Here is a 19,258-nt window from a genome sequence, read left to right on the forward strand (position 1 = left end):
ATTTGGTAGTAATTTCTGTTGCATTTGCGCGCTATTCTTTTTTAATATATATGTCTTTTGGTTCATAGCTGCAGCAGCTTTGGAAATACATGGGTATGCTCCCCCAAATTTTTTGCCTGTTTATTATGTATTCGGTCTGACCAGACTATCGAGGTTGAGCAGCCCTCCCCACCCCCCACACACACTTGGACTCAATCAGTGTCCACCATCAAGTGGATATAGGAGGAGTCCCCTGTAGTGCATTTGCACATCTCTCCCAGCAAGGAGTGTTGTCTCCAAGGGTTAGAAGGGCTGGATTCATCTCTTTTTCATGGATAGTGTAGGACCCACTGATAATGGGGTACTTTGACGCAGTAGTGGGCTTGAGCACGATATGGCCATATGGTGGGACCAAACCCCCATTTTTATTTATGGACTCTCTTCAGATTTGGTAGTAATTTCTTTTGCATTTGCGCGCTATTCTTTTTAAATATATATGTCTTTTGGTTCATAGCTGCAGCAGCTTTGGAAATACATGGGTATGCTCCCCCAAAAATGTTTTGCCTGTTTATTATGTATTCGGTCTGACCAGACTATCGAGGTTGAGCAGCCCTCCCCACCCCCCACACACACTTGTACTCAATCAGTGTCCACCATCAAGTGGATATAGGAGGAGTCCCCTGTAGTGCATTTGCACATCTCTCCCAGCAAGGAGTGTTGTCTCCAAGGGTTAGAAGGGCTGGATTCATCTCTTTTTCATGGATAGTGTAGGACCCACTGATAATGGGGTACTTTGACGCAGTAGTGGGCTTGAGCACGATATGGCCATATGGTGGGACCAAACCCCCATTTTTATTTATGGACTCTCTTCAGATTTGGTAGTAATTTCTTTTGCATTTGCGCGCTATTCTTTTTTAATATATATGTCTTTTGGTTCATAGCTGCAGCAGCTTTGGAAATACATGGGTATGCTCCCCCAAATTTTTTGCCTGTTTATTATGTATTCGGTCTGACCAGACTATCGAGGTTGAGCAGCCCTCCCCACCCCCCACACACACTTGTACTCAATCAGTGTCCACCATCAAGTGGATATAGGAGGAGTCCCCTGTAGTGCATTTGCACATCTCTCCCAGCAAGGAGTGTTGTCTCCAAGGGTTAGAAGGGCTGGATTCATCTCTTTTTCATGGATAGTGTAGGACCCACTGATAATGGGGTACTTTGACGCAGTAGTGGGCTTGAGCACGATATGGCCATATGGTGGGACCAAACCCCCATTTTTATTTATGGACTCTCTTCAGATTTGGTAGTAATTTCTTTTGCATTTGTGCGCTATTCTTTTTTAATATATATGTCTTTTGGTTCATAGCTGCAGCAGCTTTGGAAATACATGGGTATGCTCCCCCAAAAATTTTTTGCCTGTTTATTATGTATTCGGTCTGACCAGACTATCGAGGTTGAGCAGCCCTCCCCACCCCCCACACACACTTGTACTCAATCAGTGTCCACCATCAAGTGGATATAGGAGGAGTCCCCTGTAGTGCATTTGCACATCTCTCCCAGCAAGGAGTGTTGTCTCCAAGGGTTAGAAGGGCTGGATTCATCTCTTTTTCATGGATAGTGTAGGACCCACTGATAATGGGGTACTTTGACGCAGTAGTGGGCTTGAGCACGATATGGCCATATGGTGGGACCAAACCCCCATTTTTATTTATGGACTCTCTTCAGATTTGGTAGTAATTTCTTTTGCATTTGCGCGCTATTCTTTTTTAATATATATGTCTTTTGGTTCATAGCTGCAGCAGCTTTGGAAATACATGGGTATGCTCCCCCAAAAATTTTTTGCCTGTTTATTATGTATTCGGTCTGACCAGACTATCGAGGTTGAGCAGCCCTCCCCACCCCCCACACACACTTGTACTCAATCAGTGTCCACCATCAAGTGGATATAGGAGGAGTCCCCTGTAGTGCATTTGCACATCTCTCCCAGCAAGGAGTGTTGTCTCCAAGGGTTAGAAGGGCTGGATTCATCTCTTTTTCATGGATAGTGTAGGACCCACTGATAATGGGGTACTTTGACGAAGTAGTGGGCTTGAGCACGATATGGCCATATGGTGGGACCAAACCCCCATTTTTATTTATGGACTCTCTTCAGATTTGGTAGTAATTTCTTTTGCATTTGCGCGCTATTCTTTTTTAATATATATGTCTTTTGGTTCATAGCTGCAGCAGCTTTGGAAATACATGGGTATGCTCCCCCAAATTTTTTGCCTGTTTATTATGTATTCGGTCTGACCAGACTATCGAGGTTGAGCAGCCCTCCCCACCCCCCACACACACTTGTACTCAATCAGTGTCCACCATCAAGTGGATATAGGAGGAGTCCCCTGTAGTGCATTTGCACATCTCTCCCAGCAAGGAGTGTTGTCTCCAAGGGTTAGAAGGGCTGGATTCATCTCTTTTTCATGGATAGTGTAGGACCCACTGATAATGGGGTACTTTGACGCAGTAGTGGGCTTGAGCACGATATGGCCATATGGTGGGACCAAACCCCCATTTTTATTTATGGACTCTCTTCAGATTTGGTAGTAATTTCTTTTGCATTTGCGCGCTATTCTTTTTTAATATATATGTCTTTTGGTTCATAGCTGCAGCAGCTTTGGAAATACATGGGTATGCTCCCCCAAATTTTTTGCCTGTTTATTATGTATTCGGTCTGACCAGACTATCGAGGTTGAGCAGCCCTCCCCACCCCCCACACACACTTGTACTCAATCAGTGTCCACCATCAAGTGGATATAGGAGGAGTCCCCTGTAGTGCATTTGCACATCTCTCCCAGCAAGGAGTGTTGTCTCCAAGGGTTAGAAGGGCTGGATTCATCTCTTTTTCATGGATAGTGTAGGACCCACTGATAATGGGGTACTTTGACACAGTAGTGGGCTTGAGCACGATATGGCCATATGGTGGGACCAAACCCCCATTTTTATTTATGGACTCTCTTCAGATTTGGTAGTAATTTCTTTTGCATTTGCGCGCTATTCTTTTTTAATATATATGTCTTTTGGTTCATAGCTGCAGCAGCTTTGGAAATACATGGGTATGCTCCCCCAAATTTTTTGCCTGTTTATTATGTATTCGGTCTGACCAGACTATCGAGGTTGAGCAGCCCTCCCCACCCCCCACACACACTTGTACTCAATCAGTGTCCACCATCAAGTGGATATAGGAGGAGTCCCCTGTAGTGCATTTGCACATCTCTCCCAGCAAGGAGTGTTGTCTCCAAGGGTTAGAAGGGCTGGATTCATCTCTTTTTCATGGATAGTGTAGGACCCACTGATAATGGGGTACTTTGACGCAGTAGTGGGCTTGAGCACGATATGGCCATATGGTGGGACCAAACCCCCATTTTTATTTATGGACTCTCTTCAGATTTGGTAGCAATTTCTTTTGCATTTGCGCGCTATTCTTTTTTAATATATATGTCTTTTGGTTCATAGCTGCAGCAGCTTTGGAAATACATGGGTATGCTCCCCCAAAAAAAAATTTTTTGCCTGTTTATTATATATTCGGTCTGACCAGACTATCGAGGTTGAGCAGCCGTCCCCACCCCCCACACACACTTGTACTCAATCAGTGTCCACCATCAAGTGGATATAGGAGGAGTCCCCTGTAGTGCATTTGCACATCTCTCCCAGCAAGGAGTGTTGTCTCCAAGGGTTAGAAGGGCTGGATTCATCTTTTTTTCATGGATAGTGTAGGACCCACTGATAATGGGGTACTTTGATGCAGTAGTGGGCTTGAGCACGATATGGCCATATGGTGGGACCAAACCCCCATTTTTATTTATGGACTCTCTTCAGATTTGGTAGTAATTTCTTTTGCATTTGCGCGCTATTCTTTTTTAATATATATGTCTTTTGGTTCATAGCTGCAGCAGCTTTGGAAATACATGGGTATGCTCCCCCAAAAATTTTTTGCCTGTTTATTATGTATTCGGTCTGACCAGACTATCGAGGTTGAGCAGCCCTCCCCACCCCCCACACACACTTGGACTCAATCAGTGTCCACCATCAAGTGGATATAGGAGGAGTCCCCTGTAGTGCATTTGCACATCTCTCCCAGCAAGGAGTGTTGTCTCCAAGGGTTAGAAGGGCTGGATTCATCTCTTTTTCATGGATAGTGTAGGACCCACTGATAATGGGGTACTTTGACGCAGTAGTGGGCTTGAGCACGATATGGCCATATGGTGGGACCAAACCCCCATTTTTATTTATGGACTCTCTTCAGATTTGGTAGTAATTTCTTTTGCATTTGCGCGCTATTCTTTTTTAATATATATGTCTTTTGGTTCATAGCTGCAGCAGCTTTGGAAATACATGGGTATGCTCCCCCAAAAATTTTTTGCCTGTTTATTATGTATTCGGTCTGACCAGACTATCGAGGTTGAGCAGCCCTCCCCACCCCCCACACACACTTGTACTCAATCAGTGTCCACCATCAAGTGGATATAGGAGGAGTCCCCTGTAGTGCATTTGCACATCTCTCCCAGCAAGGAGTGTTGTCTCCAAGGGTTAGAAGGGCTGGATTCATCTCTTTTTCATGGATAGTGTAGGACCCACTGATAATGGGGTACTTTGACGCAGTAGTGGGCTTGAGCACGATATGGCCATATGGTGGGACCAAACCCCCATTTTTATTTATGGACTCTCTTCAGATTTGGTAGTAATTTCTTTTGCATTTGCGCGCTATTCTTTTTTAATATATATGTCTTTTGGTTCATAGCTGCAGCAGCTTTGGAAATACATGGGTATGCTCCCCCAAATTTTTTGCCTGTTTATTATGTATTCGGTCTGACCAGACTATCGAGGTTGAGCAGCCCTCCCCACCCCCCACACACACTTGTACTCAATCAGTGTCCACCATCAAGTGGATATAGGAGGAGTCCCCTGTAGTGCATTTGCACATCTCTCCCAGCAAGGAGTGTTGTCTCCAAGGGTTAGAAGGGCTGGATTCATCTCTTTTTCATGGATAGTGTAGGACCCACTGATAATGGGGTACTTTGATGCAGTAGTGGGCTTGAGCACGATATGGCCATATGGTGGGACCAAACCCCCATTTTTATTTATGGACTCTCTTCAGATTTGGTAGTAATTTCTTTTGCATTTGCGCGCTATTCTTTTTTAATATATATGTCTTTTGGTTCATAGCTGCAGCAGCTTTGGAAATACATGGGTATGCTCCCCCAAAAATTTTTTGCCTGTTTATTATGTATTCGGTCTGACCAGACTATCGAGGTTGAGCAGCCCTCCCCACCCCCCACACACACTTGTACTCAATCAGTGTCCACCATCAAGTGGATATAGGAGGAGTCCCCTGTAGTGCATTTGCACATCTCTCCCAGCAAGGAGTGTTGTCTCCAAGGGTTAGAAGGGCTGGATTCATCTCTTTTTCATGGATAGTGTAGGACCCACTGATAATGGGGTACTTTGACGCAGTAGTGGGCTTGAGCACGATATGGCCATATGGTGGGACCAAACCCCCATTTTTATTTATGGACTCTCTTCAGATTTGGTAGTAATTTCTTTTGCATTTGCGCGCTATTCTTTTTTAATATATATGTCTTTTGGTTCATAGCTGCAGCAGCTTTAGAAATACATGGGTATGCTCCCCCAAAAATTTTTTGCCTGTTTATTATGTATTCGGTCTGACCAGACTATCGAGGTTGAGCAGCCCTCCCCACCCCCCACACACACTTGTACTCAATCAGTGTCCACCATCAAGTGGATGTAGGAGGAGTCCCCTGTAGTGCATTTGCACATCTCTCCCAGCAAGGAGTGTTGTCTCCAAGGGTTAGAAGGGCTGGATTCATCTCTTTTTCATGGATAGTGTAGGACCCACTGATAATGGGGTACTTTGACGCAGTAGTGGGCTTGAGCACGATATGGCCATATGGTGGGACCAAACCCCCATTTTTATTTATGGACTCTCTTCAGATTTGGTAGTAATTTCTTTTGCATTTGCGCGCTATTCTTTTTTAATATATATGTCTTTTGGTTCATAGCTGCAGCAGCTTTGGAAATACATGGGTATGCTCCCCCAAAAATTTTTTGCCTGTTTATTATGTATTCGGTCTGACCAGACTATCGAGGTTGAGCAGCCCTCCCCACCCCCCACACACACTTGTACTCAATCAGTGTCCACCATCAAGTGGATATAGGAGGAGTCCCCTGTAGTGCATTTGCACATCTCTCCCAGCAAGGAGTGTTGTCTCCAAGGGTTAGAAGGGCTGGATTCATCTCTTTTTCATGGATAGTGTAGGACCCACTGATAATGGGGTACTTTGACGCAGTAGTGGGCTTGAGCACGATATGGCCATATGGTGGGACCAAACCCCCATTTTTATTTATGGACTCTCTTCAGATTTGGTAGTAATTTCTTTTGCATTTGCGCGCTATTCTTTTTTAATATATATGTCTTTTGGTTCATAGCTGCAGCAGCTTTGGAAATACATGGGTATGCTCCCCCAAATTTTTTGCCTGTTTATTATGTATTCGGTCTGACCAGACTATCGAGGTTGAGCAGCCCTCCCCACCCCCCACACACACTTGTACTCAATCAGTGTCCACCATCAAGTGGATATAGGAGGAGTCCCCTGTAGTGCATTTGCACATCTCTCCCAGCAAGGAGTGTTGTCTCCAAGGGTTAGAAGGGCTGGATTCATCTCTTTTTCATGGATAGTGTAGGACCCACTGATAATGGGGTACTTTGACGCAGTAGTGGGCTTGAGCACGATATGGCCATATGGTGGGACCAAACCCCCATTTTTATTTATGGACTCTCTTCAGATTTGGTAGTAATTTCTGTTGCATTTGCGCGCTATTCTTTTTTAATATATATGTCTTTTGGTTCATAGCTGCAGCAGCTTTGGAAATACATGGGTATGCTCCCCCAAATTTTTTGCCTGTTTATTATGTATTCGGTCTGACCAGACTATCGAGGTTGAGCAGCCCTCCCCACCCCCCACACACACTTGGACTCAATCAGTGTCCACCATCAAGTGGATATAGGAGGAGTCCCCTGTAGTGCATTTGCACATCTCTCCCAGCAAGGAGTGTTGTCTCCAAGGGTTAGAAGGGCTGGATTCATCTCTTTTTCATGGATAGTGTAGGACCCACTGATAATGGGGTACTTTGACGCAGTAGTGGGCTTGAGCACGATATGGCCATATGGTGGGACCAAACCCCCATTTTTATTTATGGACTCTCTTCAGATTTGGTAGTAATTTCTTTTGCATTTGCGCGCTATTCTTTTTAAATATATATGTCTTTTGGTTCATAGCTGCAGCAGCTTTGGAAATACATGGGTATGCTCCCCCAAAAATTTTTTGCCTGTTTATTATGTATTCGGTCTGACCAGACTATCGAGGTTGAGCAGCCCTCCCCACCCCCCACACACACTTGTACTCAATCAGTGTCCACCATCAAGTGGATATAGGAGGAGTCCCCTGTAGTGCATTTGCACATCTCTCCCAGCAAGGAGTGTTGTCTCCAAGGGTTAGAAGGGCTGGATTCATCTCTTTTTCATGGATAGTGTAGGACCCACTGATAATGGGGTACTTTGACGCAGTAGTGGGCTTGAGCACGATATGGCCATATGGTGGGACCAAACCCCCATTTTTATTTATGGACTCTCTTCAGATTTGGTAGTAATTTCTTTTGCATTTGCGCGCTATTCTTTTTTAATATATATGTCTTTTGGTTCATAGCTGCAGCAGCTTTGGAAATACATGGGTATGCTCCCCCAAATTTTTTGCCTGTTTATTATGTATTCGGTCTGACCAGACTATCGAGGTTGAGCAGCCCTCCCCACCCCCCACACACACTTGTACTCAATCAGTGTCCACCATCAAGTGGATATAGGAGGAGTCCCCTGTAGTGCATTTGCACATCTCTCCCAGCAAGGAGTGTTGTCTCCAAGGGTTAGAAGGGCTGGATTCATCTCTTTTTCATGGATAGTGTAGGACCCACTGATAATGGGGTACTTTGACGCAGTAGTGGGCTTGAGCACGATATGGCCATATGGTGGGACCAAACCCCCATTTTTATTTATGGACTCTCTTCAGATTTGGTAGTAATTTCTTTTGCATTTGTGCGCTATTCTTTTTTAATATATATGTCTTTTGGTTCATAGCTGCAGCAGCTTTGGAAATACATGGGTATGCTCCCCCAAAAATTTTTTGCCTGTTTATTATGTATTCGGTCTGACCAGACTATCGAGGTTGAGCAGCCCTCCCCACCCCCCACACACACTTGTACTCAATCAGTGTCCACCATCAAGTGGATATAGGAGGAGTCCCCTGTAGTGCATTTGCACATCTCTCCCAGCAAGGAGTGTTGTCTCCAAGGGTTAGAAGGGCTGGATTCATCTCTTTTTCATGGATAGTGTAGGACCCACTGATAATGGGGTACTTTGACGCAGTAGTGGGCTTGAGCACGATATGGCCATATGGTGGGACCAAACCCCCATTTTTATTTATGGACTCTCTTCAGATTTGGTAGTAATTTCTTTTGCATTTGCGCGCTATTCTTTTTTAATATATATGTCTTTTGGTTCATAGCTGCAGCAGCTTTGGAAATACATGGGTATGCTCCCCCAAAAATTTTTTGCCTGTTTATTATGTATTCGGTCTGACCAGACTATCGAGGTTGAGCAGCCCTCCCCACCCCCCACACACACTTGTACTCAATCAGTGTCCACCATCAAGTGGATATAGGAGGAGTCCCCTGTAGTGCATTTGCACATCTCTCCCAGCAAGGAGTGTTGTCTCCAAGGGTTAGAAGGGCTGGATTCATCTCTTTTTCATGGATAGTGTAGGACCCACTGATAATGGGGTACTTTGACGAAGTAGTGGGCTTGAGCACGATATGGCCATATGGTGGGACCAAACCCCCATTTTTATTTATGGACTCTCTTCAGATTTGGTAGTAATTTCTTTTGCATTTGCGCGCTATTCTTTTTTAATATATATGTCTTTTGGTTCATAGCTGCAGCAGCTTTGGAAATACATGGGTATGCTCCCCCAAATTTTTTGCCTGTTTATTATGTATTCGGTCTGACCAGACTATCGAGGTTGAGCAGCCCTCCCCACCCCCCACACACACTTGTACTCAATCAGTGTCCACCATCAAGTGGATATAGGAGGAGTCCCCTGTAGTGCATTTGCACATCTCTCCCAGCAAGGAGTGTTGTCTCCAAGGGTTAGAAGGGCTGGATTCATCTCTTTTTCATGGATAGTGTAGGACCCACTGATAATGGGGTACTTTGACGCAGTAGTGGGCTTGAGCACGATATGGCCATATGGTGGGACCAAACCCCCATTTTTATTTATGGACTCTCTTCAGATTTGGTAGTAATTTCTTTTGCATTTGCGCGCTATTCTTTTTTAATATATATGTCTTTTGGTTCATAGCTGCAGCAGCTTTGGAAATACATGGGTATGCTCCCCCAAATTTTTTGCCTGTTTATTATGTATTCGGTCTGACCAGACTATCGAGGTTGAGCAGCCCTCCCCACCCCCCACACACACTTGTACTCAATCAGTGTCCACCATCAAGTGGATATAGGAGGAGTCCCCTGTAGTGCATTTGCACATCTCTCCCAGCAAGGAGTGTTGTCTCCAAGGGTTAGAAGGGCTGGATTCATCTCTTTTTCATGGATAGTGTAGGACCCACTGATAATGGGGTACTTTGACACAGTAGTGGGCTTGAGCACGATATGGCCATATGGTGGGACCAAACCCCCATTTTTATTTATGGACTCTCTTCAGATTTGGTAGTAATTTCTTTTGCATTTGCGCGCTATTCTTTTTTAATATATATGTCTTTTGGTTCATAGCTGCAGCAGCTTTGGAAATACATGGGTATGCTCCCCCAAATTTTTTGCCTGTTTATTATGTATTCGGTCTGACCAGACTATCGAGGTTGAGCAGCCCTCCCCACCCCCCACACACACTTGTACTCAATCAGTGTCCACCATCAAGTGGATATAGGAGGAGTCCCCTGTAGTGCATTTGCACATCTCTCCCAGCAAGGAGTGTTGTCTCCAAGGGTTAGAAGGGCTGGATTCATCTCTTTTTCATGGATAGTGTAGGACCCACTGATAATGGGGTACTTTGACGCAGTAGTGGGCTTGAGCACGATATGGCCATATGGTGGGACCAAACCCCCATTTTTATTTATGGACTCTCTTCAGATTTGGTAGCAATTTCTTTTGCATTTGCGCGCTATTCTTTTTTAATATATATGTCTTTTGGTTCATAGCTGCAGCAGCTTTGGAAATACATGGGTATGCTCCCCCAAAAAAAAATTTTTTGCCTGTTTATTATATATTCGGTCTGACCAGACTATCGAGGTTGAGCAGCCGTCCCCACCCCCCACACACACTTGTACTCAATCAGTGTCCACCATCAAGTGGATATAGGAGGAGTCCCCTGTAGTGCATTTGCACATCTCTCCCAGCAAGGAGTGTTGTCTCCAAGGGTTAGAAGGGCTGGATTCATCTTTTTTTCATGGATAGTGTAGGACCCACTGATAATGGGGTACTTTGATGCAGTAGTGGGCTTGAGCACGATATGGCCATATGGTGGGACCAAACCCCCATTTTTATTTATGGACTCTCTTCAGATTTGGTAGTAATTTCTTTTGCATTTGCGCGCTATTCTTTTTTAATATATATGTCTTTTGGTTCATAGCTGCAGCAGCTTTGGAAATACATGGGTATGCTCCCCCAAAAATTTTTTGCCTGTTTATTATGTATTCGGTCTGACCAGACTATCGAGGTTGAGCAGCCCTCCCCACCCCCCACACACACTTGGACTCAATCAGTGTCCACCATCAAGTGGATATAGGAGGAGTCCCCTGTAGTGCATTTGCACATCTCTCCCAGCAAGGAGTGTTGTCTCCAAGGGTTAGAAGGGCTGGATTCATCTCTTTTTCATGGATAGTGTAGGACCCACTGATAATGGGGTACTTTGACGCAGTAGTGGGCTTGAGCACGATATGGCCATATGGTGGGACCAAACCCCCATTTTTATTTATGGACTCTCTTCAGATTTGGTAGTAATTTCTTTTGCATTTGCGCGCTATTCTTTTTTAATATATATGTCTTTTGGTTCATAGCTGCAGCAGCTTTGGAAATACATGGGTATGCTCCCCCAAAATTTTTTGCCTGTTTATTATGTATTCGGTCTGACCAGACTATCGAGGTTGAGCAGCCCTCCCCACCCCCCACACACACTTGTACTCAATCAGTGTCCACCATCAAGTGGATATAGGAGGAGTCCCCTGTAGTGCATTTGCACATCTCTCCCAGCAAGGAGTGTTGTCTCCAAGGGTTAGAAGGGCTGGATTCATCTCTTTTTCATGGATAGTGTAGGACCCACTGATAATGGGGTACTTTGACGCAGTAGTGGGCTTGAGCACGATATGGCCATATGGTGGGACCAAACCCCCATTTTTATTTATGGACTCTCTTCAGATTTGGTAGTAATTTCTTTTGCATTTGCGCGCTATTCTTTTTTAATATATATGTCTTTTGGTTCATAGCTGCAGCAGCTTTGGAAATACATGGGTATGCTCCCCCAAATTTTTTGCCTGTTTATTATGTATTCGGTCTGACCAGACTATCGAGGTTGAGCAGCGCTCCCCACCCCCCACACACACTTGTACTCAATCAGTGTCCACCATCAAGTGGATATAGGAGGAGTCCCCTGTAGTGCATTTGCACATCTCTCCCAGCAAGGAGTGTTGTCTCCAAGGGTTAGAAGGGCTGGATTCATCTCTTTTTCATGGATAGTGTAGGACCCACTGATAATGGGGTACTTTGACGCAGTAGTGGGCTTGAGCACGATATGGCCATATGGTGGGACCAAACCCCCATTTTTATTTATGGACTCTCTTCAGATTTGGTAGTAATTTCTTTTGCATTTGTGCGCTATTCTTTTTTAATATATATGTCTTTTGGTTCATAGCTGCAGCAGCTTTGGAAATACATGGGTATGCTCCCCCAAATTTTTTGCCTGTTTATTATGTATTCGGTCTGACCAGACTATCGAGGTTGAGCAGCCCTCCCCACCCCCCACACACACTTGTACTCAATCAGTGTCCACCATCAAGTGGATATAGGAGGAGTCCCCTGTAGTGCATTTGCACATCTCTCCCAGCAAGGAGTGTTGTCTCCAAGGGTTAGAAGGGCTGGATTCATCTCTTTTTCATGGATAGTGTAGGACCCACTGATAATGGGGTACTTTGACGCAGTAGTGGGCTTGAGCACGATATGGCCATATGGTGGGACCAAACCCCCATTTTTATTTATGGACTCTCTTCAGATTTGGTAGTAATTTCTTTTGCATTTGCGCGCTATTCTTTTTTAATATATATGTCTTTTGGTTCATAGCTGCAGCAGCTTTGGAAATACATGGGTATGCTCCCCCAAAAATTTTTTGCCTGTTTATTATGTATTCGGTCTGACCAGACTATCGAGGTTGAGCAGCCCTCCCCACCCCCCACACACACTTGTACTCAATCAGTGTCCACCATCAAGTGGATATAGGAGGAGTCCCCTGTAGTGCATTTGCACATCTCTCCCAGCAAGGAGTGTTGTCTCCAAGGGTTAGAAGGGCTGGATTCATCTCTTTTTCATGGATAGTGTAGGACCCACTGATAATGGGGTACTTTGACGAAGTAGTGGGCTTGAGCACGATATGGCCATATGGTGGGACCAAACCCCCATTTTTATTTATGGACTCTCTTCAGATTTGGTAGTAATTTCTTTTGCATTTGCGCGCTATTCTTTTTTAATATATATGTCTTTTGGTTCATAGCTGCAGCAGCTTTGGAAATACATGGGTATGCTCCCCCAAATTTTTTGCCTGTTTATTATGTATTCGGTCTGACCAGACTATCGAGGTTGAGCAGCCCTCCCCACCCCCCACACACACTTGTACTCAATCAGTGTCCACCATCAAGTGGATATAGGAGGAGTCCCCTGTAGTGCATTTGCACATCTCTCCCAGCAAGGAGTGTTGTCTCCAAGGGTTAGAAGGGCTGGATTCATCTCTTTTTCATGGATAGTGTAGGACCCACTGATAATGGGGTACTTTGACGCAGTAGTGGGCTTGAGCACGATATGGCCATATGGTGGGACCAAACCCCCATTTTTATTTATGGACTCTCTTCAGATTTGGTAGTAATTTCTTTTGCATTTGCGCGCTATTCTTTTTTAATATATATGTCTTTTGGTTCATAGCTGCAGCAGCTTTGGAAATACATGGGTATGCTCCCCCAAATTTTTTGCCTGTTTATTATGTATTCGGTCTGACCAGACTATCGAGGTTGAGCAGCCCTCCCCACCCCCCACACACACTTGTACTCAATCAGTGTCCACCATCAAGTGGATATAGGAGGAGTCCCCTGTAGTGCATTTGCACATCTCTCCCAGCAAGGAGTGTTGTCTCCAAGGGTTAGAAGGGCTGGATTCATCTCTTTTTCATGGATAGTGTAGGACCCACTGATAATGGGGTACTTTGACACAGTAGTGGGCTTGAGCACGATATGGCCATATGGTGGGACCAAACCCCCATTTTTATTTATGGACTCTCTTCAGATTTGGTAGTAATTTCTTTTGCATTTGCGCGCTATTCTTTTTTAATATATATGTCTTTTGGTTCATAGCTGCAGCAGCTTTGGAAATACATGGGTATGCTCCCCCAAATTTTTTGCCTGTTTATTATGTATTCGGTCTGACCAGACTATCGAGGTTGAGCAGCCCTCCCCACCCCCCACACACACTTGTACTCAATCAGTGTCCACCATCAAGTGGATATAGGAGGAGTCCCCTGTAGTGCATTTGCACATCTCTCCCAGCAAGGAGTGTTGTCTCCAAGGGTTAGAAGGGCTGGATTCATCTCTTTTTCATGGATAGTGTAGGACCCACTGATAATGGGGTACTTTGACGCAGTAGTGGGCTTGAGCACGATATGGCCATATGGTGGGACCAAACCCCCATTTTTATTTATGGACTCTCTTCAGATTTGGTAGCAATTTCTTTTGCATTTGCGCGCTATTCTTTTTTAATATATATGTCTTTTGGTTCATAGCTGCAGCAGCTTTGGAAATACATGGGTATGCTCCCCCAAAAAAAAATTTTTTGCCTGTTTATTATATATTCGGTCTGACCAGACTATCGAGGTTGAGCAGCCGTCCCCACCCCCCACACACACTTGTACTCAATCAGTGTCCACCATCAAGTGGATATAGGAGGAGTCCCCTGTAGTGCATTTGCACATCTCTCCCAGCAAGGAGTGTTGTCTCCAAGGGTTAGAAGGGCTGGATTCATCTTTTTTTCATGGATAGTGTAGGACCCACTGATAATGGGGTACTTTGATGCAGTAGTGGGCTTGAGCACGATATGGCCATATGGTGGGACCAAACCCCCATTTTTATTTATGGACTCTCTTCAGATTTGGTAGTAATTTCTTTTGCATTTGCGCGCTATTCTTTTTTAATATATATGTCTTTTGGTTCATAGCTGCAGCAGCTTTGGAAATACATGGGTATGCTCCCCCAAAAATTTTTTGCCTGTTTATTATGTATTCGGTCTGACCAGACTATCGAGGTTGAGCAGCCCTCCCCACCCCCCACACACACTTGGACTCAATCAGTGTCCACCATCAAGTGGATATAGGAGGAGTCCCCTGTAGTGCATTTGCACATCTCTCCCAGCAAGGAGTGTTGTCTCCAAGGGTTAGAAGGGCTGGATTCATCTCTTTTTCATGGATAGTGTAGGACCCACTGATAATGGGGTACTTTGACGCAGTAGTGGGCTTGAGCACGATATGGCCATATGGTGGGACCAAACCCCCATTTTTATTTATGGACTCTCTTCAGATTTGGTAGTAATTTCTTTTGCATTTGCGCGCTATTCTTTTTTAATATATATGTCTTTTGGTTCATAGCTGCAGCAGCTTTGGAAATACATGGGTATGCTCCCCCAAAATTTTTTTGCCTGTTTATTATGTATTCGGTCTGACCAGACTATCGAGGTTGAGCAGCCCTCCCCACCCCCCACACACACTTGTACTCAATCAGTGTCCACCATCAAGTGGATATAGGAGGAGTCCCCTGTAGTGCATTTGCACATCTCTCCCAGCAAGGAGTGTTGTCTCCAAGGGTTAGAAGGGCTGGATTCATCTCTTTTTCATGGATAGTGTAGGACCCACTGATAATGGGGTACTTTGACGCAGTAGTGGGCTTGAGCACGATATGGCCATATGGTGGGACCAAACCCCCATTTTTATTTATGGACTCTCTTCAGATTTGGTAGTAATTTCTTTTGCATTTGCGCGCTATTCTTTTTTAATATATATGTCTTTTGGTTCATAGCTGCAGCAGCTTTGGAAATACATGGGTATGCTCCCCCAAATTTTTTGCCTGTTTATTATGTATTCGGTCTGACCAGACTATCGAGGTTGAGCAGCGCTCCCCACCCCCCACACACACTTGTACTCAATCAGTGTCCACCATCAAGTGGATATAGGAGGAGTCCCCTGTAGTGCATTTGCACATCTCTCCCAGCAAGGAGTGTTGTCTCCAAGGGTTAGAAGGGCTGGATTCATCTCTTTTTCATGGATAGTGTAGGACCCACTGATAATGGGGTACTTTGACGCAGTAGTGGGCTTGAGCACGATATGGCCATATGGTGGGACCAAACCCCCATTTTTATTTATGGACTCTCTTCAGATTTGGTAGTAATTTCTTTTGCATTTGCGCGCTATTCTTTTTTAATATATATGTCTTTTGGTTCATAGCTGCAGCAGCTTTGGAAATACATGGGTATGCTCCCCCAAATTTTTTGCCTGTTTATTATGTATTCGGTCTGACCAGACTATCGAGGTTGAGCAGCCCTCCCCACCCCCCACACACACTTGTACTCAATCAGTGTCCACCATCAAGTGGATATAGGAGGAGTCCCCTGTAGTGCATTTGCACATCTCTCCCAGCAAGGAGTGTTGTCTCCAAGGGTTAGAAGGGCTGGATTCATCTCTTTTTCATGGATAGTGTAGGACCCACTGATAATGGGGTACTTTGACGCAGTAGTGGGCTTGAGCACGATATGGCCATATGGTGGGACCAAACCCCCATTTTTATTTATGGACTCTCTTCAGATTTGGTAGTAATTTCTTTTGCATTTGCGCGCTATTCTTTTTTAATATATATGTCTTTTGGTTCATAGCTGCAGCAGCTTTGGAAATACATGGGTATGCTCCCCCAAATTTTTTGCCTGTTTATTATGTATTCGGTCTGACCAGACTATCGAGGTTGAGCAGCCCTCCCCACCCCCCACACACACTTGGACTCAATCAGTGTCCACCATCAAGTGGATATAGGAGGAGTCCCCTGTAGTGCATTTGCACATCTCTCCCAGCAAGGAGTGTTGTCTCCAAGGGTTAGAAGGGCTGGATTCATCTCTTTTTCATGGATAGTGTAGGACCCACTGATAATGGGGTACTTTGACGCACTAGTGGGCTTGAGCACGATATGGCCATATGGTGGGACCAAACCCCCATTTTTATTTATGGACTCTCTTCAGATTTGGTAGTAATTTCTTTTGCATTTGCGCGCTATTCTTTTTTAATATATATGTCTTTTGGTTCATAGCTGCAGCAGCTTTGGAAATACATGGGTATGCTCCCCCAAAAATTTTTTGCCTGTTTATTATGTATTCGGTCTGACCAGACTATCGAGGTTGAGCAGCCCTCCCCACCCCCCACACACACTTGTACTCAATCAGTGTCCACCATCAAGTGGATATAGGAGGAGTCCCCTGTAGTGCATTTGCACATCTCTCCCAGGAAGGAGTGTTGTCTCCAAGGGTTAGAAGGGCTGGATTCATCTCTTTTTCATGGATAGCGTAGGACCCACTGATAATGGGGTACTTTGACGCAGTAGTGGGCTTGAGCACGATATGGCCATATGGTGGGACCAAACCCCCATTTTTATTTATGGACTCTCTTCAGATTTGGTAGTAATTTCTTTTGCATTTGCGCGCTATTCTTTTTTAATATATATGTCTTTTGGTTCATAGCTGCAGCAGCTTTGGAAATACATGGGTATGCTCCCCCAAATTTTTTGCCTGTTTATTATGTATTTGGTCTGACCAGACTATCGAGGTTGAGCAGCCCTCCCCACCCCCCACACACACTTGTACTCAATCAGTGTCCACCATCAAGTGGATATAGGAGGAGTCCCCTGTAGTGCATTTGCACATCTCTCCCAGCAAGGAGTGTTGTCTCCAAGGGTTAGAAGGGCTGGATTCATCTCTTTTTCATGGATAGTGTAGGACCCACTGATAATGGGGTACTTTGACGCAGTAGTGGGCTTGAGCACGATATGGCCATATGGTGGGACCAAACCCCCATTTTTATTTATGGACTCTCTTCAGATTTGGTAGTAATTTCTTTTGCATTTGCGCGCTATTCTTTTTTAATATATATGTCTTTTGGTTCATAGCTGCAGCAGCTTTGGAAATACATGGGTATGCTCCCCCAAATTTTTTGCCTGTTTATTATGTATTCGGTCTGACCAGACTATCGAGGTTGAGCAGCCCTCCCCACCCCCCACACACACTTGTACTCAAACAGTGTCCACCATCAAGTGGATATAGGTGGAGTCCCCTGTAGTGCATTTGCACATCTCTCCCAGCAAGGAGTGTTGTCTCCAAGGGTTAGAAGGGCTGGATTCATCTCTTTTTCATGGATAGTGTAGGACCCACTGATAATGGGGTACTTTGACACAGTAGTGGGCTTGAGCACGATATGGCCATATGGTGGGACCAAACCCCCATTTTTATTTATGGACTCTCTTCAGATTTGGTAGTAATTTCTTTTGCATTTGCGCGCTATTCTTTTTTAATATATATGTCTTTTGGTTCATAGCTGCAGCAGCTTTGGAAATACATGGGTATGCTCCCCCAAATTTTTTGCCTGTTTATTATGTATTCGGTCTGACCAGACTATCGAGGTTGAGCAGCCCTCCCCACCCCCCACACACACTTGTACTCAATCAGTGTCCACCATCAAGTGGATATAGGAGGAGTCCCCTGTAGTGCATTTGCACATCTCTCCCAGCAAGGAGTGTTGTCTCCAAGGGTTAGAAGGGCTGGATTCATCTCTTTTTCATGGATAGTGTAGGACCCACTGATAATGGGGTACTTTGACACAGTAGTGGGCTTGAGCACGATATGGCCATATGGTGGGACCAAACCCCCATTTTTATTTATGGACTCTCTTCAGATTTGGTAGTAATTTCTTTTGCATTTGCGCGCTATTCTTTTTTAATATATATGTCTTTTGGTTCATAGCTGCAGCAGCTTTGGAAATACATGGGTATGCTCCCCCAAATTTTTTGCCTGTTTATTATGTATTCGGTCTGACCAGACTATCGAGGTTGAGCAGCCCTCCCCACCCCCCACACACACTTGTACTCAATCAGTGTCCACCATCAAGTGGATATAGGAGGAGTCCCCTGTAGTGCATTTGCACATCTCTCCCAGCAAGGAGTGTTGTCTCCAAGGGTTAGAAGGGCTGGATTCATCTCTTTTTCATGGATAGTGTAGGACCCACTGATAATGGGGTACTTTGACGCAGTAGTGGGCTTGAGCACGATATGGCCATATGGTGGGACCAAACCCCCATTTTTATTTATGGACTCTCTTCAGATTTGGTAGTAATTTCTTTTGCATTTGCGCGCTATTCTTTTTTAATATATATGTCTTTTGGTTCATAGCTGCAGCAGCTTTGGAAATACATGGGTATGCTCCCCCAAATTTTTTGCCTGTTTATTATGTATTCGGTCTGACCAGACTATCGAGGTTGAGCAGCCCTCCCCACCCCCCACACACACTTGTACTCAATCAGTGTCCACCATCAAGTGGATATAAGTGGAGTCCCCTGTAGTGCATTTGCACATCTCTCCCAGCAAGGAGTGTTGTCTCCAAGGGTTAGAAGGGCTGGATTCATCTCTTTTTCATGGATAGTGTAGGACCCACTGATAATGGGGTACTTTGACACAGTAGTGGGCTTGAGCACGATATGGCCATATGGTGGGACCAAACCCCCATTTTTATTTATGGACTCTCTTCAGATTTGGTAGTGATTTCTTTTGCATTTGCGCGCTATTCTTTTTTAATATATATGTCTTTTGGTTCATAGCTGCAGCAGCTTTG

This window comes from Pelophylax lessonae, assembly GCF_965119305.1.
Source record: "Pelophylax lessonae genome assembly, chromosome: 5".
Taxonomy (NCBI): Eukaryota; Metazoa; Chordata; class Amphibia; order Anura; family Ranidae; genus Pelophylax; species Pelophylax lessonae.